The following is a 22,539-nucleotide window of genomic DNA, read 5'->3' as shown; positions in this document are numbered from 1 at the left end:
GAAAATGAGGAGAATTAACAAAAGGAAACAAAATATTCTTTTAAAAAAAGGTATGATATTGTGAGCAAAATGAAATAATAATCAAATCAATGCTTTTAGAAAAAGTTCTAGTGCTTTTTAGCTATGCAGCACAGATCCCATACAACAGCAGTACTTCTGGCCCTACAATCTCTGCTATAATTTCTCATTAGTATCATCTTAGATTCTTTACTTCTCCAGTAATATGATTAGAAATAATAATAAAAGTAATAACATGTATGCTTGGGGTTGGTACAGGCTTCAGGCATTCAACAATATGCTTTTTTGGAGCATTTTTAATTCCTATCCTAGTATTTGCAATCCTTTTAGCTAATCGAAGCTATGAGAATATTGCTTTTTCTTTTCTAGCTAAGGTTAGGTCACCTCCTGACAGATTTAGTGTCTAGTAGACAATGTAAAGAAGGTTTGATCACTCCATCACTCCACCTCTCTGGGCTAGAACTCCAAGCATTGCATGCCTTATAAAAAGAGACATACCTATGCCTATATGTCAGCTCCCTGCTGCTTTATTTTTATAATTTCCCAGATTCCAAGTTATCTGTTCCAACTCCAATTTGTCAATACAAATGCACTCAGGAAGCTGCATTAAGGTGAAGTCAACAAGATACTATAATTAAGGATATATCTAGGTAAATCTTATAGTAGGATTTTAATGCAGCACATTGGGAGTGTGAACCTCCAGGACTCAGACTTAATTAAGGAAAAGAAAATAAAAGGTTATCTATTGTTTCACTATCTTGAATCTATGCAGGACAGACCTCCTATAGAGCTACTGGTGACTGGCTCTGGGTCAGCTCTTAGTTCCACCAAGGACTTTCCCAGAGATCAGTGCAGTCAGGACCATCAAAGCCAGGAAACCAGAAGGAAATAATTCAGACTGTTGTATTTGTCCTTAACATTTTGTGACGGCACTCTTATGTTTTGTCACCACATTTTATTTTTGCATAAACATTCCCTTTGGGCAGCTGCACTTCACAGCAATGGGATCCTTTCAAAGTACATCATCCAAAGATGTCATGCTTACTTCAAACTGCTTGTAGATGAAACAACAGCTGGATGAAAAGTACAATGAACAGATAAACAGAGTAACTGGTAGATTATCTTTCATGTAGTAAGGAGCAGCATCAGTAAAGCAAGTTCTTTGTCAAAGGAAGGGTAGCAGTACTTTACAACAAGTGATTCTTTATTTTACAAACTCCAACCATTCCTCTGTGTCAACAAATCCTATTTGCCCTTCTCAAGGTGCCTGGAGACAGAAGGTGAATGACATGTGAGCAGAAGATATATGGGGTAAGCCATGGTTCTCTTTTCTATTTTGCTCTGACTTTGATTTTTAACCAATTTTTTGCCTTGGTCAGTATATATCCTCAAATTTATTGTTGAACCCCAATGCTTTCTCTTCTGCAGGAAGGTGCAGTTTGACCTGTTAGCTTCTCCTTTCAAAAGATGTTTATGTGAAAACCTCAAAACATTAGCTGCACAGCATATCCCTTGATGAGAGAGATGGGTAGCAATTGTGCCTCATAAAGTGTAGTAAGTTTCAATCCCTGAAATATCAGCATGGTTATACATGAGGCCATCTCCTCATCTAGTTTTGTTATCTGCTTGCAGACTGATCTCATTTTGTTTTCAAACTGTAAGGAAGGAAAAGGGAGTAAAGTAATTGTGAGTGATAATTTGCACCCATGCCAGATAAGCCAGTTCTTTAGAGTTGTTGCTTTTGTGGGAGGGATGGGATAAAGTTGTAGGTGATGAAGCAGGGTTTCTGCTCCTGTGGTATTTTTGTTCATTTGTTGCCAGTTGAATGTTGGTCCCTTCATGTCATCAGTCTCTTTACAGCCTGTCTGTCCCAGTGGGGAGCAGTGACACTGCAAAAATCTGAGTTTATATAGCTCTTTTTTGTAATTCATTAAAGGTGAGAAATGAGGCCTCTGTGAATTGAATTCCTCTGATGCAGAATGCTTTCCAGCAGTTTATAGACCTGCCCCCTCGGGTTTCAGTGTTAGCCAAAAGAAGACATGCATTTTTTAAATCTTGGTTTTCTTGATTCCCAGAAAATAAAAATAGCCATAACGAATACATTATTTCTTTCTGCATCATGGCATTTCAACAAAATATCCATGAAATTTGTATCAATAGAAAATTATCTGTTTTCCTAGTGGTAGGATGATATTTAGTAATAGCCCTTGCCTCTATGCTGCTGAGTAATTTAAATCATCTTTCTTTATTGATGGATCACGTGAGCCAAGAGAATATCACTGTGCTGCACCTGATTTTTTTTTATAAAGAAATAACAGAAATTGGCCTAATGATATTGTTTCTTACAGTAATGGCATCAATTAAAATAATGAAACACTGTGGGAGCTTCATTTCTAAAGTTCTTATTTAAAACCTAAAGAAATTCACTGTGGGCCTAGGGCTCTCTCCCATGTGGTTTACATAAATTTGGAACGTGGGAGGGTTTCAAAGCACTTATGCAACAGCAATTAGGTATTTAATTACTCCCTTCTATTAGATACTGTTGTTAAATCCAGTTCATAATGAATGAACATTCTGGGCTGTCAAGGCAGGAGCTTCAGACTGTGCCAGACCAAACAACTTGCTTAGGCAGAGGTCATTAACTGGAGCAGTAACCCTTGTGATATTTACATATATGTAATATATAAACACTAGTCATGGTGTGCTGAGGCAAGATGGAGGTGTTGTTTCCTCTGCAGTCCTAAGACCAAGTCTTATCTCCACCAGGCACTGCAGCTGATCAGTTCTTACATGCACTGAGTTTTGAGCCCATGATGGTCAGGCAGGTGGCACTACCAGGCTCACAGAAAGGATTGCATAAACAGGCTATGCAAATTCTCATAAAAATAACGTCTGACATTGAAGAGCCCACCCCAAATGCATCACCTTTCCTTCTGTTAGATAAAATACTCATCTTTAGCAAGCTCTAACATAGTTTTCACCCTGAGGCCACTAATAACATAGGACTCGGAAGTTAATATATATTGGCCTGTACCACAAACTAGATTTTTGATTGAGTATTCACTGGAACATGGTAAGTTCTTTTCAGTAAATGAGGTTTGTATTGAATAAAATGGCTGACATGGAAGTAGCATGAATTTCTTAGTGAGTTTGCTTCAAATGTGCCTTAGGAACACAGTAACATAAATCACAGGACTTCCATTATTTAATTTTTAATCTCAGCTTTTAATAGCTCCATAATTCACTGTTGTTTTTAATTACTGTTCATATCTCCAACAACAACAAAAAATAGGCTGAAAGAAAAAGAAATCAAGCATCAGAACCTGGTTTTGATTTAGAAATATTCATAGTATTAAAATAGAACTGTTGCTCCTAGCTAAACTGTTTGAATTATACATAAATTCATTTCCTCTGGTTTCCGTGGTGCTATTTTGGACTATTTTTTCAACCATTGATTTACATTTTATGTTCAAGCTGAAATTCCACTTTATATTCAAAGATACTAGGTCAGCTATATAATTTATTAATTCATCAAAGTAAACACCATATTCTACCACAAGTGTCTCGTGTTGGCTGCTCACCAACCAGCAACTGCCACGGGGACAGTGAATCAGAACATTTCTGGGGTGTCTGCAGAAATCCAAGATTCAGGAAAGCAAGTGTAAACCCCAGTGTGCTGTGGGTGAGAGCCAGCCAGGAGGCATGTCAAAGTTCAAATGGCATCCTGAGGCAAATACACGTGCTGTTAACTATGCCACTTTGGTTTATGGGAAGAAGTAAATTCATAATAATAATGCTTTGTCAGTCATTCATTTTTACAAATCTAAACTGCAGCTGATGTATCTTCCAGAGCTATAGAAACTAGAATACATTGGAAAAATTCCTGATCCACTTCAGTGTGAGTACAGACAAGACAAACTGTTCACTGCAAAGGAATAACTTGATTTAAATTGTGCATTTCCTTGAGCCCAGGAGTGCTACACCTGCTTTCAGCTCACACTTTTACATTTTACAAGTAGCAAGATGCAAAGAGAAGCCTCCTTTTAATTTTTTGTCTTGACCAGATTTCCCTTTAGCTATCTCCCTGCTTTCATGCTCTGGAGCTGGGCAGAAACCAGCATGGAGAAGAGTGAGGGAAGGTGCCACCCTGCACATCCAGAGGAGTCCCCACTGCTAAAACACTGGGGCACATCTCCACAGGAGCAGCCAGTTTGGATCATCCTCCCTTGCAACACTGACTGCAACTGTCTTTGGATCTGACACTCAGCAGAGACTGAACCCAACTGCTTCAATGTCAGAAGTTAATCATGATGGATTAATTAATTAGAAATTAAACTGCTGTCATCCCTCTTCATTCCTTCTCATCAGGACATCTTCCTCCTTCATCTGCAGCAGAGTTCAGCTGAGGTAGAGCAGAGCAGAATGCAGACATGTAGCTTACACAGCTTCAGTGGGAAGTAGATGTGGGTACATCTATGTATATAGACAAAGACATATGTTTTAAATAGATGTGTGTATGTATATATATATATATATACACACTGAATAGTTGCCACTATAAATAAATAGTGTGAAGAAATGCAATATTTACAGATAAATTTAAATCATGAGCTCTTGCTGTCCAGAATCTAAGCAGCTTTTCTGTTAAATTCAGAGATTTAAAAAAAAAAAAAAAAAAAAGAAGAAAGAAATGGGAAAATACGGCTTTATTGCCACCTGGAGGATCTTTGTGTCTTTATCCTTGTGTCGTGACTGGCTCCCCAGGACGGCATGTGTGTGGTGTCTCTGAGCACAAGGGTTTAACTTTAGAGGAATGAAGTTCCTGGCATTGAAGTTATCATTAGGGGCACTTTGAATCAGTTAATTGTGTAGTTACACCCTTTATCAGTTTTTGTACCAGAATAAATCGCTCCAAAGCCTGGAGACTTAATTTATTTTTGTGCTCTAGAGATGACGTGTTTGTGCCTTCAAAATAAACTCCTGGGTGTTTCCTCTTGCTTAAAGGAAGAGGCAGGAGGGGTGATGTTGGCAATGGAAGGGGTCAGAATTCAATGCTTCCTTTCCGTCTTTTTTCCTTTGATTTTGTCTTGCAGTTTTAGGACCCTTCTAGATTTTAGAGTTAAGAAAATGTGAAGAAAGTTTTATTTCAAAACCAAAGATTAATTTTAAAATTGCATCTGTTTCATTCATGCTGAGGAGATCTAAAAGCCTGGAATAAAATCCTGCCAAAGCCATTAAATATTCTCATGCAGACTCTTCCCCCTTCTCCAGGCTGCCAGGGACGACCTAAGGGAAGAAATGGTTCCTTCAGTGAAAATGATCCAAGTATGAGGCATAATATCCCTTGGAGTACAGAAAGCATGATCATCCCAGCATGGGCTGCACAAAGTGGACCCATCTTCCATTTATATACCTCCAGGGATGTCAGCAGTGCTGTCCTGAGTGCACTGAGGATTCTGCAGCCACAGCATTGCTGCAGTCTCCAGGGTGTCAGGAAGGGACAGAGCCCTTGTCACACTGTCCTCCTCATCTGAATGGAGCTTCTCTCCATTTCCCTGACACCTGATGAAGATCTGCCCCCATCTGAGGATGGTTTCACTGTGCACCAAGGATGAACAGTGGGGACCTGTGGGTATCTTCTCCTTACCAGGTGTGGAATGTATGTTCTGAGCCTGGTTGATAGAGGAAGACAATACCCACAGAACCGGGTAAATGCAGTACACGGGGGACTCTGAGCCTTTCCCAGGCGGGGAAAGCAATGACTGCCATTTCCCAGAGCAGGCACTAGGGTTTGCAGACCCGCCAGGGGTGTCGCACAGTGTCCCCAGCCCAGCCGGGACCGCCCCAGCAGGAGCGCTCAGCCAGGCAGGGCAGGCGGGGCAGACAGCTCCCACAGGGGCTGGGGCAGAGTGTGCCTCAAATAATGCTCCTGCCAGCTCTGCGCAGAGGGAGAGAGACAAGGCGAGGAAGGGCAGCGCTTTGCCCCCTTCTGCCCCTGTCCCTGTCCCTGCCCCTGCCCCTGTCCCTGTCCCTGCCCCTGCCCCTGTCCCTGCCCCTGCCCCTGTCCCTGCCCCTGTCCCTGTCCCTGTCCCTGCCCCTGCCCCTGTCCCTGTCCCTGTCCCTGTCCCTGCCCCTGCCCCTGTCCCTGCCCCTGCCCCTGTCCCTGCCCCTGTCCCTGTCCCTGTCCCTGCCCCTGTCCCTGCCCCTGTCCCTGCCCCTGTCCCTGCCCCTGCCCCTGCCCCTGTCCCTGCCCCTGCCCCTGCCCCTGCCCCTGTCCCTGCCCCTGTCCCTGCCCCTGTCCCTGTCCCTGTCCCTGTCCCTGTCCCTGCCCCTGCCCCTGCCCCTGTCCCTGTCCCTGTCCCTGTCCCTGTCCCTGTCCCTGCCCCTGTCCCTGCCCCTGCCCCTGTCCCTGTCCCGGGCAGGAGCCCCGGGTGCGGCGGGCAGGGGACAGGGGACGCCGCGGGGTGGGTGCTGTGACATCAGCCCCACCTTTAGGGTACCTGGGCGGTCACCTGGCAGCCTCACACCCCGCGCAGTTCCTGCCTCAGGATCACCAGATTCTACAGATCCCTGGTCTCCTGTGCCACTGCATGGCCACACGCAGAAATGCAGGTCTGGGGAGGAACTGCTGTGCTCTTTCCCTGTGTTTCCCTGATAACAACGAGGGGAAAATGAAATGAAATTAAGGGAGGCTGTAACAGCAAAATGATTAGCAGGCACCACTTGGAATAACAAAAATTCCCGAACTCACACATAGACAAATGTGCACACGTGTTTGTTTTCCCATTATAATTTTTGTTGTATTATATGTTCTTGCTCAGGGCAATTAGCCCTAATTTTAATAACCTCTCTTTCAGAAGAAGAAGTAACTTTAGTTCCTGATCATTACTGAAACACTTATTTTCTGTGTTGTTCTGTCTGGAAAGATGGCAGCCATTCCTAAATAAGTCTCTATAGGACTAAAGATAATATTTTAAAATAAAGTTAGCTGAGGATAATGCTAAGTAAAGCAATATCATGTACTGATATATTCTAATTCCCCAGAAAAGAGATGCCAGCAGCTGCAGCACAGTAGCTGAAGCATAGCATTTCTCCTTGCCTTAACCTAGACATTGCAAGGGGGCAGCCAGCCACAAAAGATGCTTCCCTCCAATTATTATACTTATCTAGGAAAAAATCTGAAAAGGGCCTGACAGGCAGGATGCCATCTTTCTATTGCTAAGCAACCCCTGATATCTCTTTTCAGGAGGAGTGATCAGCTTCCTCAAGAGCACACAGCTGAATTTAAAGAAGCCTTTTTTCCTTCTATATTTCTTTTATTCTCTCTCACTCTCATTTTTCTTTTTCTTTTTCCTTTTTTTTTTTTTTTAACTACACAAAACAACTATTTATGGTCCTATAATGACAAAAAATAGGACTGGGAAGAGCTTACTAGGCAAAAGACAAGCAAAATCTGAGCTGCAGACTGCTGTCAATAAGACAAAGATGATAATGATGGCGCAAATGACCTTCCTTCCATTTTAGCTGACAGTGATGCTAAAGAAAATTAACACCACTCTATGCAGAAAATTTGGATTGAAAAGAAAAAGTGAGAGGGAAGTGGGAGGTAGACTACATCTTCTTGAGGTTATGCTTTCCCATTCCTTTTCTTCCATTTGGTTTTATTTTCTTTCTTCTAGCTCTTATTTGGCAACAATTCAGCAGCCTATGTGTTCAGATTGAACATGCACTTTTACCCACCTTTGTTGCTTGCTAAGGCCCTCAGTGCTACCTTTTTGCTGGTTCCCTGTTTCTATTTCTCCATGTCTCTGGGGTCACAGGTTTATGCAATTTACTGTTCTTCTAACAGCTCTCACTTAACTAAGCGAGTATATTTTAAATTGACAGTATATCTTTAGTGGTGTCTTGAAACACAGTGGTACTTTTCAGTGTGATAAACATACCCAAAAGCTCTCTGTCTCATGTTGGCTGTTTTCTCATTGAACCTTTGTGTTACAACATGCAGAAAGTGGTTTCTTGTGCATGCAGGGAGTTGCCTTATTATTTTTTTCCTAACCAGAGAGAAACTATGAGTACCCACACTGATGTTTTCAGTAGATGCAGATAACAAAGGACTCGGTCAAAATTTTCTCCAAACAGGTCCAGATCTTAGAAGCAAGTTCTCACACCAGTGAATAGAGGGCACAGCACAAGATTTTTTTTCCTGCTTGCCCTCTGCCTTCTCTCTCTGGATACTCTGAGGTCAATCCATAATCAAGAAGCTTGGTTTAACCTCTTAAACTCAATGCCCACTCAGCAGACATCACACTATAAATAAGGATATTCTTTCCCAGTCTCCCAACCTCAAGCACATACTGAAGATACAATCTTGCTCAAACATATTAGTGCTCAATTAAATTCATTGTCTCACATTTATCAGTAGCAATACAGGAATTTTCAGATAACCATACAGATGTTGAGTAGAAATTATTTCACTGAACAAGGTCAGAGCTGGAATGAAAAAATGCCCACACAGGTTGTATTTTCAGTTATCTTTCCAGCTGCAGTGAGTACCTGGGGTGAGTATGGCTTGAGTTTGCTACTCTTCCTCTTTGTGTGAATGATGGTAGCAAAAGCACCCATCAGTATAAGGGTGAATACCAGTGTGGTGGGCAAAGCAACTGCTGAAATTATGGTCAGTTTATGGACAGTTTGAAAGTATATAATCAAGATAAGTTCAGCAGGTCAATTAGGTAAAGAAATAATTAACACATCAGAGAATGATGCAAGGGGAAATTCCTGGTGGGAAGGAATCTGTAAGGAACCAGAGGATTTTGTGGTGCAGGGTTATCCCCTATAGTGAATTGCCTTTATGGAACCACAATTTTCTCAACAAGGATCTCCCACAGGGGAGAAAGAAATCTTCCTTTTGTAAAAGGCCTCAAAATAATTCAAGCTGTCTGCCAGTAATTAAATCCATTACACTAGCAACAGGTGGTAAAGCTGTATTTTTTCACATCTGTTATCATTTTCATGAGTCAGTATGTATTCATTGCAAGAGCTGGGTAAACCACAGAGCAGAGAGGGCTGGGTTGATGGCTGTCATCCAGGCAGCCACTGTGCTCACTCCTGTAGTTATCTGAAGAGCAGAGCAGAGGAGATGTGAAAATATTTGGTAGGCAGGAAGGGGTTTGGGCAGGAATCCAAAGGGTAGGAAGGCAGGGATTTAAAAGAGAGTGAAAAGATTTCATAGGTTCTTTATAGAGAAGAGTAAGAAAGAAAAAGGGAACTTTGGTTGTGTTTAGAGCATTACCTTAATATACCTTCTCTAGCACAGACTTTCTGTGTGGCTTAGAATATATTCCTTGGTTGTTCTGGCTTAGTAAATTTAAAAACTAAAATCCCTGGGAAATTTCATAGTCACTGAGGACAACAGGCATGGGACAGCTCACATGTATGTAAGTGAATTTACCTCAGTCTCCAAATCACAATGCATTTGTGCAAACTGGCTGCTGGGAATAGTGTGCCATGATGAAGAGGTCTGGGCATGTTTCAAGAAGAATTCTATTAAAGAGCATACTAGGACTGAAAACTGCTTTCAATGCAAAGAGCACTTGGAATGGCCACAGCTCTGTGTCACTGTTGCAGTGTGTATTTTGGGTTTTCTAAATTTCTGTATAATTTCTGTATCCCAGTTTCTGTAAGTGTTCATCCACCCCCACCCCGCTTTCCTTAATCATTGTCATTAACTCACATAATAGGCCTGTCTCCCTCCATTGTATCTCCTTCATAGCCCTGGCCCAGTCCATTGTATACCTGTTGTATCTCCTTGGTGCTTGATCAGCCTAGCTGAGCCAGGTGGTTTCAGGTATCTCCCACCCCTTTTACCCCTAAATGGCAATGTCAAACCCCTCTGTACCTAAATCACTCCCCCTCATTTCCATCAGTAACGCCCCTGTTCATAAAAGCAAGTAAGAGCCAAAAAGACTCACACACTGAGAACCTGGGCCTTTGCCCTGAATAAACACTTTCTTTACCACCAAGTGTGAGCCACTCCTTTCTTCCAAGTAAAGTCACGTCTCTGAAATCTAGACCCAAAGGATTAACTCATTTATATGGTATCTGAAGAGCAGAGCTAGCCAGGAAGACAAGCTCGGAAAGACCATATGTTATAATGCATGCAGGTTGTCCAGATCACTCCTATATAAGAGTAGGAAAGAATCCTACTACTGGGATGTGCAGTGTGCTCACTGATTTCAGGATTATTGACTTTCCAAGAACATTTTCCATGCCTTTTCCACCTTCCTCCAAACACAACTCCCTCTTTAACTCAGAGGGGAAAGGCTCTGTATTTTCAGCTGTCTTTTACTTTTCTGAATACTGGCAATAATTATGTATGGAAAGGTGAGAGAAGTTCACAATCTATTTACATCACAGCAGTGTCACAGTAGTGACACAAGGTTTCAGGTTTTGTTTAGGACATGCTGCCTTTATACATCTCCTCAAAGACTGGTTTCTTCTCCAGTAGCTCCTTGCATGGCAGTATTAAGGATATTTATTACTGCATTGAACTGCAGTTTTGTAGTGACTAAATAATTGTTCACTTAAAGAATCTTTTAAAAGCCAGTTTAGAACAAAAATATAGGTAATTGAGTTATTGCTGGAGGAATTTCTTTAATTATATCTTGTTCCATGGCAATGAATAGATTACTGTAATTCTTTTTAAAGAATCATCATTTAACTCTACTGGAATTTGAACTAACAACATTTTGAAGGTTGTTTAATGTTAATAGCTATCTTTAAGTTGAGGCTGCTTGGCTGAGATCCATGGTAAGGGGCAGGGTTTATCCGGCAGATCTTTTCTTTTCTGGAAGGTCTCCTATGGGCAGAGCCACAGATCACTCAATTCCTAACCACATCCTCATGGAATTGTGTTACTGTAAACTCCCATGTGGCCAAAAGACTAGCAGGGACCATGTATTTTCTTAATAAAATTAGACGCAGGAAATTAATAACTCTTAAACTGTCTAAACCTCAAAACAATTATTGTGGAGTTCTGGATGGAAATAGAAAAGGGGGAAAACCAGTCAGTCCAGGCATCCTTCCCATCCTCTTCTTCCTCCCTTTCATATCCTTGACTTTGGAACCAGGCCCTTGCCATCAGTGCAGGTAGTTCCCCAACTCAGCCATTCTTGCTCAAAGGCACCCCAGAAGTGTTCAAGGTCCACAGACACCAGAGCACCACCACAGATCCTGGTGTGAATGCCCTTTCCAGATGTGGGTGACTCTGACCCCTCTGCCAAGGCAGCAGCCGGGCCTCCAAACAGCCTCATTTCATTATTTCAAGGAGAAAATAAGCAGGAGAAAGGAGGGACTCCCTGATGTCCAGTTCCCCCATTCTCAGAAACTGCATAATTAGCCCTTATTTTGTGGAAGAGCATTTGCCCACGGAACACCAGTCATGATTCAAGTGTGGTTCTTCACTGAAATAACTTAGGAGTTTCATGTGATAGCACTGACTGATACCGGGAGTCCCCAGGTTCGTAAAGGAATGAACCAAGGCAGATTTAATAGGTTTTGTGGAAGGATAATTTATTTATGAGGTTTAGCATTTTTTATTTGATTATTTGTCTAAAGGACTCATATGATGGATTTAGTCTTCCTGAGAAATCATTGAATGTTGCTCAGTGATTCACTGACTGCTGGCCAGAGCACTCTTTGTAACTGATTTATCTGAATCCTTTTCAAATTCTTCTCTTTATTAACATTTCTGCAGTTCATTTCCTATGTGAACTCATGGTAGTTACGTGTTAGTCAGGAAGATTGTAGGAAAATGGTTTGAAGCACGATGATTACATATTGAGCAGATGAGCTGTCTCGGGTTTATGTCACAGCCCATCTGCCTGTTTGAAACAGGCTTCCTGCACTGTGCCATTTCCTCTCCATCGAGCAGGCAGGGGAAAAGGACTGCTCATTCTGCATCTTCATTCTGTTTGACCTTTCTAGAGTGTTATTTCACATGCACACTCTGAAGTTTGCATTTCCTTCTGTAAATGTAATTTTAATCTTGTTCTATTTTGGCAGCAGATACCGTTGCAACAAAAGCTGTTCATTCTTTATGCCACTATGTTCAATGTGGAAGCTGAAATACAACATGTCAGCTGGAGAAGGGCAGTCTGAGGTAAGCTTGGGGCACACACTTCAAGGCTGGATCCCACAGAGATCTGAATTGTAGTGAAAATCAGAAATGGATTTGGTTCTGTGTTCAGCACTGTAGAACATATATACTTGAGTTTGGGCTGGGATCAGAATGAGATTTAAAGTGGAGCTTGATCAATTCCCTGCATCAGTCTTCCATTCACTGTGAGTATTTAAAATTAAAATATTTTCCCCACAGGTTTTACATTTTACTCACTCATATTCCTGGTAGTCTGGGTGAATACTTTGCATTATGATGAACCAGCCACAAGGTGTCAATGTAGTGTAGCAGATTCTCAGTAAGGGTTTGTTATTACAACATCCTTTGACTTCCAATGCAAATAAAAATCTGCCTTCTGATAGGATATTTGTATCACTAATTGCAAAAATTCTGGTCAAATTACATTTTTTTTTTACCTGATTCATTTAATCAGTGAACTCTTCTCATGCTATGATTACTCGGATGTGAGGAGAAAAATCAGTACAAATGACTGAAGTAATGTGACAAGTCACAACTGCTGTAGCACTGTGTTTTAGAAGGAAAGGCTGACAAAGTGGGATGCAGACTGGTAGAAATGAATTAATTCCTGTCAAAATATCAGAAGTGACCATAAGCAAGAAAATACAATATGTGAATTTTCTTTTCACAGTAAGGAGTCAAAATATCTGGATGAACTGGTGTGTGTTTATAAAGCCCCAGGTACACCCATTTATAAGAGGTGTAATGACAGATGAGATCAGATAGAGCTGGAAAAGCAATATTGCAGAATACCATTTTGTGTCTTCTACATACAAATTATTGTGTGTCATTAAATATAAAAACAAATGCCTCAAAAGAACCAGAGCTACAGCTGAGGTCTGAATTACAAGGGACATGGAAGCAATTTGGTTTTGTACCTCAACAGGGGGCTTGGATCTAGGGAGGAAGGGCCTGTCAGAAATGAGAATAAAAGACTGTTAGGAAAATTACTCCTGGAATTGTGAATATTATCTCTTTGAAGAATGCTTTAATGGATTTGGGCTAAGAATTTTCAAAGAGGTTAAGGACTTAGCTCCCATTGAATGTCAGTGGCTTTTGGACACTTTACTGCCATAGTCTGCTTTGAAAATCCGAGCTTAGAATATTAATTTTAATGTACCCTTTTCACTGCAGTAGGAGGGAGCAGATCCATGACAGAGAAAAGAACAGAGAAGCTACAAAAGAAAATAAGTTTCTTTGTATGAAATTCTTTCTTCATAAATTATTGTACTTTACCTAATCTACTCAGTCAAGTACAAAAGTACATAAAGTAAAAGTAGGGGGCTGAGCAGAGGATATTACATTACGTGGTGTCCTTCACTTGTGTTAATGACCCTCTTTTTGCATTGCACAAAGTGGAGGGCACTGGTTAGCAGATAATACCATGAAAGTATATCCTTGGGTACATTCCTTAAGGAACAAAAGGAAGATGGAGCCTGTTTGTGCAAAGGGCTGGTTTTCTCAGGTTCTGAACCAGCTGTGACACCATGCTGTCTTTTGAGAGATATTTTATTGGGCAACAGATCAGTGTCGGAGGACAAAAGAGCAGCAGCAATAGATGCATCATATTCCCTGGAGCTCCCTGGGGCAGGTTGAGACAATGGTTAGAAAAACTGCAAAGTCTGTGGGAATAGAACTCTTGCTGTTCTCGTGCTTTTCTCTTTTGCATTTTCTTTTCATATCATATATCTTAACGAATGATCCCCTCACAATACTGGTGTGATGGTAAATAAAATACTACAGGAAGGCTTTAAGCTCTTCAGGATGAAAGTATGTTGAAAAGATGGGTTTGCATCGCAATGGTGGCAACTAAATATGATGGAAAAGCCAGCAGAGAAATCACTGCTAGCCCCATGTCAGACCTTACTGTCAAAGACTTGATCTTCAAGTGGAGACGAGAGAATATCCTGTCTCCCCTTTAGTGGTACAGTGACACTGCTTTATAATATTCTTTTTATTTTATCTCTCCTGAAAGGAACACAAATCTGAGCATTCTTTTTCTTGGAATAAACTGGGCAAAAGCTAAAACAAATTGCCCATGATGCAGATGAATTAGGTTTATAATACAGTGTTTGAGTGTTGGGGTTTTTTAATTTCTGTTATGCTAAAGAAAAGTATTAGTTTAGACAAGTGCTGTTGGAAGGGTACAAGTGAAGATGTAAAGTTGACTGGCAGTTCATTTTAGAAATGGGAGAATGAATGTTCAAAGAAAACACATGTGCCAGAGCTGGAATGTAAGAGAATCCCAGTGAATAAATGATTTCCAACAGAAGCTTGTCACTTCCAGATTTTCACTATTACTGCTGGTGTAAATAGAAAAAGGGTTTCTTTTATTAAAAAAATCTCAGGCCACAATAACTATAGTATTTGGTTACTATGACTGAAGTGCTTGTTCCTAAAAAAGAGCACAAATTGAAGGTTTAGATTTGTGTAAATGGAAAATGATTGTCTGTACAAAATCAATAAATTCCTCTCCAGATAAATGCACAGGTTTCAAAGTGTGTATCTGAGTCAAGCTGTCACCAGCCCATCTGTTCTATCTGCATCTGAAAAATGGACACAGCTTCACAGCAGAGAAAGCACTGAGTGTGTCGCACCTCTGGTTTGTGTTTTGACTAATTTTATCCAGCCTGGACAAAGTATACCATCATGTTAGATGACACTAAAATCTCCTTCTTTCACACTAAGACTGTGTGACATGCTCAATACACAGAAACTAAATATTACCTGAGCATCAGTAAAGGGATTACAATATAGCAGAAAGAAATGAGAACAATTCCTGATATAAAAACTAAGTAATGCATCTTAATTACCTGTTGCATCCAGCCTGGCCTCCCTCCTGCCAGCTTGAGGCATAGATACAATTTGCTCATGTTTGCCTACCAAAAAAAAATTTTTAAAAAGTTAAAAAAAAAAAAAAAATCAGGATGTTGGTCAGCCTCTTCCCAATCTTTCAGGGCTGCTCAGGGTGTTCTTAATGTTGCTACATGAGTACTGGTAGTTTTGTTACTATTAAGCTCAGGAGCCATTTCCCAGACAATGATTTTAGTTTTTGGCTGTGAACAGAAATTGAAGTTCCTGCCATGCTGCATTTACAAACACAGAGGTAACACATGGGTCCATGAAATGGGAGGACCACACAGAAACTGTGAGCCAATATTTGATCAGCATGGATAGCAACAGCCCTCATGAACTGGGAAATTAACTGCCACCAAACCCCTACTAAGGAGAGCAGAGCTTTAGTGAAGGAGTGAAAGGAAGATGTTATTGTGGCTTTGTGGCTTCATTGAGCCTCACTGGACATTTGAAAAGCACAAAATACTTGTGAGAAAACCTGAAAAGCTGAAAGAATCAGAAAGCACTCTGGGTCTGCCATCCATGAGGGGTGTTTGTGCCTTTCTGGCTCAGGACCCAGGTCTGTAGCATATTGAAAGAACAGACTTTCTATTGAAATGACATGAGGTGGAGAATTTCCCAACTTGCATGTCCTCTGCTACTGCACTCTTTGTGCCTTTTAGGATTTAACAGGAGCCAGTAATGAGGAATTATTTAACTTCCCCTTTAATTACCTACTCCAGACTTGGAGTTGTCCTAGGCTTCCCCAGCTTGGATTGTTTGGTCTAAGAACAGCTCTCTCAAGGCAGGACACCCACTTTAAATTCAGGATGCTTTCTTCACAGATTTTAATGTTTTGGCAGTTCAGCCAAACACAGATCAGATGTGGGTGGCACTATTCACTGTCTGAATCATGTAAGGAGGTTTAGAAGCACATTGTCTTCTGCTGAATGGTGTTACCCAAATTGTGACCTTAAGATCTCAGGGACCTTCTTGCAGCAAAGCCACTTGAGTGATTTTGTGTCTGTCAGCATCTGTAGACAAAGTTCACAAGAAAGGGGCTGTTCATGATTTCCTTCTGTTCATATTCTTTCACAGACATTTTCTACAATACCTGGCTTACAGCATCATTCATAGTTTTAATGTGGAGTAGTTCTTAAAGAAACCAAGCTATAATTACTGTGGTTGTGTTGTAAAGATAACTAAATATGCAACAAAAACCAGGAAATGAGTATTTGCTGTTGGTTGGATCTCAGCACAGCCTTTGGTACCACTGGGTACAGCATATTTCCTCTCAAATTGGCAAAAGAACTGTGAAGGTAACCCAAAGACTTCTTTAATTTGGCTATATTATGAATATAATATATTCACTTTCTTCCTCTTCACCTGAGTTTCCTCTGAGGCATATTCTGAGTACCCCCAGTTGCAGCTGGTTATTTCTCAATCTCCTTCCTTAAAAATGCCTTTTTTTTTTTTTTTTTCTTTTTTTTTTTTTAATTTCTTCTTCCTGTTGGAAAAACCTGCTGTAAGAAGCTTGGATCCCCAGGTCCTCGCGCTAGTGCAGTCATTGCTAGCTGTGGAGCACACATCTGAGACATTGTCATTTGGCCTGTCTTGCACTTCCTGCCAGTCACACAAACCTGGAGCATGCAGGGATATAGGTCAGCCTAAAAAGGAATGATACCCATACCAGGATGCTGGTGCAGAGATTAGGGAGTCTAAGTGTTTCCTCTCTGCAGATACATACTCTGGGAAGCAGAGGAGACAAAGGGATAAAAAGCATTTTTACTGTTACCTGCAACAATATATACACAGAATGCACACATGCCATATTTTGAGAGAACCTCATTTTGAAATTCTTGCTATGGCATGGAACTGCTGCTGAGAGTTAGGGAGAATAGCTCTTTGCAAGTGCTTTTGAAACACAGCCCTTCCTTGGCAACACGCTGGTCGTCTGCAGTAACACAGCGTGTGACCCCAGTGCACACCACCTTCACCTCCTGACCACAAGAAAAAATGATCAAAAATTGTTGTTCCTGAAGGCATCATTCAGAAAACTGCCAGACTTGGTGTCATTAACCATGAGTCACAAATCTGATAATGCAATTTAAGATATTGAATCATATCCTCAACTTGTGATTCATTACGGGATTTAAATGCCAGAAGTGGCGTCTTGGACTCTATTCCAACATATGAGTTCAGATACCGTTCCAAAATAAGCAAGTGACTATGAGCCATAAATTCAGTTCACCTCAACCACTAATAGTGCCCAGAAAGATTATCCTGTAGCTTTTCTGGCAAGGACAAGGTAATAAACATTCCCCATCCTCTCCCCCTGCCCTCCCCCTGCCTCCCGCACCCCATTTCACTCCCCACTTCACTTCAAGGATGCCAAAATTAAATTTTCAGCATCTCCAGGAGTGTTAATTCTTTTTCAGACAAAGAGAGGTAAAGTGACCTTACAGCTTTCATTACCCAGTGTTGTAAGGCTCTGTCTCTGGAGGGACAACCTGTGGATAATAATGGCAAAGCACATGGCAGAATGAGGCAATCTGCCCTTCATCTGCTCTGGAGGGAACCTGAGCACCAAAGAAAGGACTTCTCCAGAGCAGATCTGACAGAGCACAGTGTATATGCATGGTCAAAGTACTTCCTGCATCTCTTAGGTAAAATACTATTTGCTGGAAAGTAACCATTGCCCATTGGATGCAATGTCTCCTTCAGAGAATATTGCTGAGTTTTGTTTATTGGCAAAACACACTCTTTATTGGCACACACTCTTGTCCCCCGGCAGGAAAAGTCATCCATCCTTTGGAGTTAGTAGAAGGGCTGTTTTGAATGGATGGTCTCTTAATACAGCTACAGCATGCTACAACAGCATTTGGGCCTGTGTTCAACAACTGATAAACTAAAAATCACATTCCTTGTGTCTGCCACTGCCACTTTTCACCTGCTGGATAGCCTGTGTTTGTATCTGCTCTGTACAGTTCCTGTGAGTTGCATTGTTTTTATTTAAACTTTTTCTATTTTTGATAGGCACTCAGGGTACTGCGTGCCTTCAGGACACAGATTGCCATATCACTGTTTCCTCTTTTAACAGCTCCAGTAATGACCCCCAATTACTCAACCTTGTATGCAGACACAGAGTACAAGAGTTCCACTATTTTCACCAAGTCACATTGACAGAAATTAATTTATCAAACAGCAAACAAACAGAAAGTCCAAATGCTAAAGGTGGACAATCACATCAGAAATGAGGTCATCTGTACATACCCATAAGTCACAAAGAACATTCATAAGCCATGTTAGATGGTATTGAGATCAGGAATTCTTAAGACATAATACTCCGAATATGATCATTGCAGAGTTGTTTTAAGCACCCTCAGCAACTGTTGCTTTATAGAAACGTGGGTTGTTTTAGAATTGTAAATTGATCTTGAACATATTCTAATACTGGCATATAAATACTGAGGTTTTTTAGAAGAAATATGGGCAAAATCATGTGGGAGTCTAATTGTGAAGTAGATAAATATTCTTGCTAAAAGAAGATTTATTTTTTTATTCTCTGATTACTATTTTGAATCTGTTAGAGGCATCTACTTACTTCATCAAGTTGTATTAACTGGTTATTAATATCTGTTAAAGAAATGCAGGAATTGATATAGAGCCAAATCCACTGGATGTCAATGTGATTAAAGACTCAGCCTTGAAGCTGCAGTTACTCTTTGTCTTATAACTGAATGTAAGTAAAATCCCATTGGCTTTACAGCAGTTACTCTGAATTTACACATGTGGATGTGAATGGACAGTCAAGCATAGCAATTCTTAAGCATGACTTAAACAAATAAAACTAAATAAACCTAACAGACTTTTCCAAAGCACTATATATCAATTAACAGGGAGAACTGTTTGAATCAAAGCAAAATTTCATTTCTGTCCAACTGGAACATTTCATGTTATCAAACTGCAAACCGCTTCTGATTGTTATAAAGATACAATGATAAGATACTTTAATAAATAAAGATATAATGATAGTATATAGGATGTATTAACAATGAGAAAACAAATTCCTAGGTGTCAGCATCAAAGCAGCTTAGGAAGACAAACTTGAATACCTTTGTTTTCACACTGCTTCAGACAGGTCAGCCAAGCCCTGACTGAAATGCCCTGGTTTGGTGTTCCCCAGTGCAGCAGGTGTTGGGCTCAGATCAGATGTTTGTTGGTTGTGTTTCAGGTGTTTGTGAAACACTGCAGTGGGAAGAGAATTGCCAGAAGATCTGGGTAATGAGGTTTTAGCACAAAGAGGGAAGATTAATTGCCATGTCATTTGAAGAATCTAGATGGATCATAGTCCATTCTCAAGAAGTTAGCATTGGTACCAAGGGGAATTTGGGGAATAGAGAAGGTATTGCTAATGAGCTCACATTAACTGAGCTTAGCTCCAGAAAGCACAGCAATGTCAGGTAAAAGTGCCATTCAGGAATCAGAGTCTGACTGGTATAAAATAGGTGAGCCTGTGTGCTGTATCAATGCTCATAGGAAAACTCCCTGAAAAGGAAGGGAGATAAAGTCTCTTCTATTTCAGAATAAAGTTTTGAAAACACACCAGGAGGATAGTAGTATCACCCCCAATTTAATGAGAGATGGAGACATTCACCAAGAGTTCTGACAGAGCAGCTCTTCCCCCAAGCCAAGGGCAGCAATGCTTGTTCAAAATGTCTGACAGCAGCACATTAATGAGATTTTTCCTCACAGCATGAGCAATAACTGTTTAGTTACCTTTCCAGGGGTCCTGCCTGCAATTAGCTCACCCAAATGTTGACCTATAAATAATTGCCAGAAAGAGCTTTCTGACAAAGGATCTCAAAGCACTGGCCAGCAGGTGAGTGAAGCCTGGTTTTGACTGTCCTTAGGCTCTGCTGACAGGTGACAGACTGCAGAAGGAAAAAAATTATGCACTGAGATATGGAGGCTCCTAAAAGCTTGAGCTAGAGTTACACCCATTAATCAGGTTAGTTATACAATGTTGTCAACTCTTAAAATACAGAGCTCCAACTTAAGATAAAAACTGCAAAATTAACAAGTGAGCGACCTGGAAGTGCAGTGGCTTGTGACTTGTCTCCCACTGCTCTCCCCTTCTTCCATGAAGTACATGGTCCAGGTGGGATGTTATTGCTTTCCACTAATGGCAGCTGGCACCCAGTAATTCCCTGCACACTGTGGGGTTCCTTTCCCATTCTTCTTAATTAATTTCTTTTTCTACCTAATTAACATAACATTTTTAGGATAAGAAAGTCTAGATAAAATGCATTATGCTAAGTTGCATATTTTCTTAGATTTCACCCAAAGTTTATATCAGCATACCAAAGGTAGTTTTTTCCCTTGCAACTCTCTAATGAGAATTCCCTATTTTCAGTGAGTGCAACAGGATTTCAGTCTGTTTGCATTCGATATACACATATTTCTGTGCTTTTCCAAAACTATTGGGAGTAGAGCAGAAACCCCCAAATCACTATTTTCAGTATTTACAAGGTGTTTAGTGCAAAGCATGTATGTAAAGCCCAGCTAAGCTTTGTCTTCTGGCATATGCCCAGTTTTAAGCAGAGAATTCAGCTCAGGCAGTCAAGATGGAGTCAAACAGACACCAAACTTTGGCTCAGGTGGATTGGAGAAATACCAGTGGGCAAAAGGGAAAAGTGAACTGCAGAATTCCATGCACAAACCTGAGCCACACTCTCATGGCTTTTGAAGTTAGAAGCTAGCAGGATATCACTTGTCTTATGTACTTTTTAATATTTCACTTTGCTTACTTTTAGATCAGCTATTTCATTTTCAAAGGATACACAGATTCAATTACAAATTAGATTTTCCTGCACCTCTAACTTGACAGGGCAATTCTTAGTTTCAGCATTGACAAGCTTTTCTGCCTAACGAAATAATTTGTTGCAAATTATTTAATATGACCTGAGGAGAGTTGTGAGAAAGTAAAAATACTGCCTTAAAAAATACCATGTAGGATTCTCTTTCCCAAAAGATTACAACAGGATGTGTTTGACAGCCTTGGTTTATAAAATCATTCTGGTAACACTTATATGTATAAGAATTGTCAAACTTGGTGTTACTAAAGGTCAATTGTCACGTTCTCACTTAATACAAGTGTAAAACAGAGGTGACAAATTTCATTGTAGCCTGACAGTTTTAGATTTGCAGTAGATATAGTATCAAAAGTGTCTTACATCAGAAGTGGCATTTTTAACATTTCTCAACTGAATACACATCCTTCACTATGTTTTGATCTTTTTGTAGCAGGACATGAAAAATGCACACGAGAAAGCTGCCTCCTGCTCTAGCAAGCTATTTCCTATGAGCCAAATATTTTAAGTACTGTACTCTTTGTTATTTTGGATCAGTGCAGTGACAGGAACAAGCCTCAAGAGAGTTCTGGCAGATTCTAGGACAAAGAAATTTTCAAGAAACTATCAAAATACATGGGTTTCTATGTTAGTGTCACTCTTTTTTCTTTCTATTTTTCCCCTCTTGCATTATGCTGTAACCCTATTAAATGGTCACATGGTTCTAAATTCTTATTCTCATCCCAGCAGCTGGCAAGGATGAGCTCAACTCTACCTGCATTCATTTTTACAATGGTGCTCTAGTTACCTAAAGTATCATGAAATCCAATAAATCCTCAGACAGGAGTGATCTGAATGGTTGGCCAAGTGGAGTCCTTGTATGCTATATCTGAATAAGCTCCCCAAGAACTGAAAATACTAATGATGAATAGATATCTTTCCTTTGAGGCTTTTTCAAGGCAACGTCATTTTGTAAGTCTAAGGGAAGCTGCAAAGCTGGTAGCAGTGCATGTGTAGATAAGATACACGTGTGTATATATATATATATAAGATTCCAGAATTATTGACACAATTAATTACTTGTCGTATTCTGAGTGATAATGACTTGGGCAATAATATTATTTCTTAGAAACTTAATACAGCAGTGAACAATGTATTTCCAGGAATAGTTAAAGAAAGAGGTTTGGTATTTCACCTAATGGATAGATGGGAATCATGCTGGTGCCCAAATCCCAAAATCTTTCACAAGTTCTAAAGGGACAGAAATGTAAAATCAGTTGTACAGCAGGATGGTATTCTGTTTTATCTCACATATTATATTTTTACTGGCAAACTGTGATTTTTTGTTTGGTTTGGGTTGGGTTTTTTTGGTGGTGTTTTTGCGTCTTTCCACACCTCCAATGAATACATTCCAAAAATATAGGGGAAAGTTTTGATTCAAATAAAGTAAAATTAAATACCTGAATTTTTACTGAGTGGAAATTACATCAGAAAATGTTGCAGTTGAACTAGGTGATCACTGTAGGTCCCTCTGAACTGAAATCACTTATCTTAACAAATTATTTTACAGTAAAAGCCTTAGAGTCCATAAAGATTTGTGATGGCTCTTGGCAAATCAGGGAAAGGAGATCTCTTTGT

The 22,539-nt window shown here is 40.4% G+C and overlaps 1 long non-coding RNA gene across 2 annotated transcripts in view; it reads left to right on the top strand.

The window, feature by feature from the left end:
- Positions 1 to 1,091: 1,091 nt before the first annotated feature.
- The window catches only part of LOC310913398, a 63,791-nt gene continuing 42,343 nt past the window's right edge, over positions 1,092 to 22,539 (top strand). For both annotated transcript variants that reach the window (XR_014590811.1, XR_014590812.1), the window contains exons 1-2: positions 1,092 to 1,329; positions 12,082 to 12,178. This is a non-coding gene — a long non-coding RNA (uncharacterized lncRNA). The remainder of the gene's footprint in view (positions 1,330 to 12,081; positions 12,179 to 22,539) is intronic.

Source organism: Zosterops lateralis (assembly GCF_965231275.1).
Source record: "Zosterops lateralis genome assembly, chromosome: 10".
Lineage (NCBI taxonomy): Eukaryota > Metazoa > Chordata > Aves > Passeriformes > Zosteropidae > Zosterops > Zosterops lateralis.
Note: the sequence above shows the minus strand (reverse complement) of the source record. Positions and strands in the feature narration are given on the sequence as shown.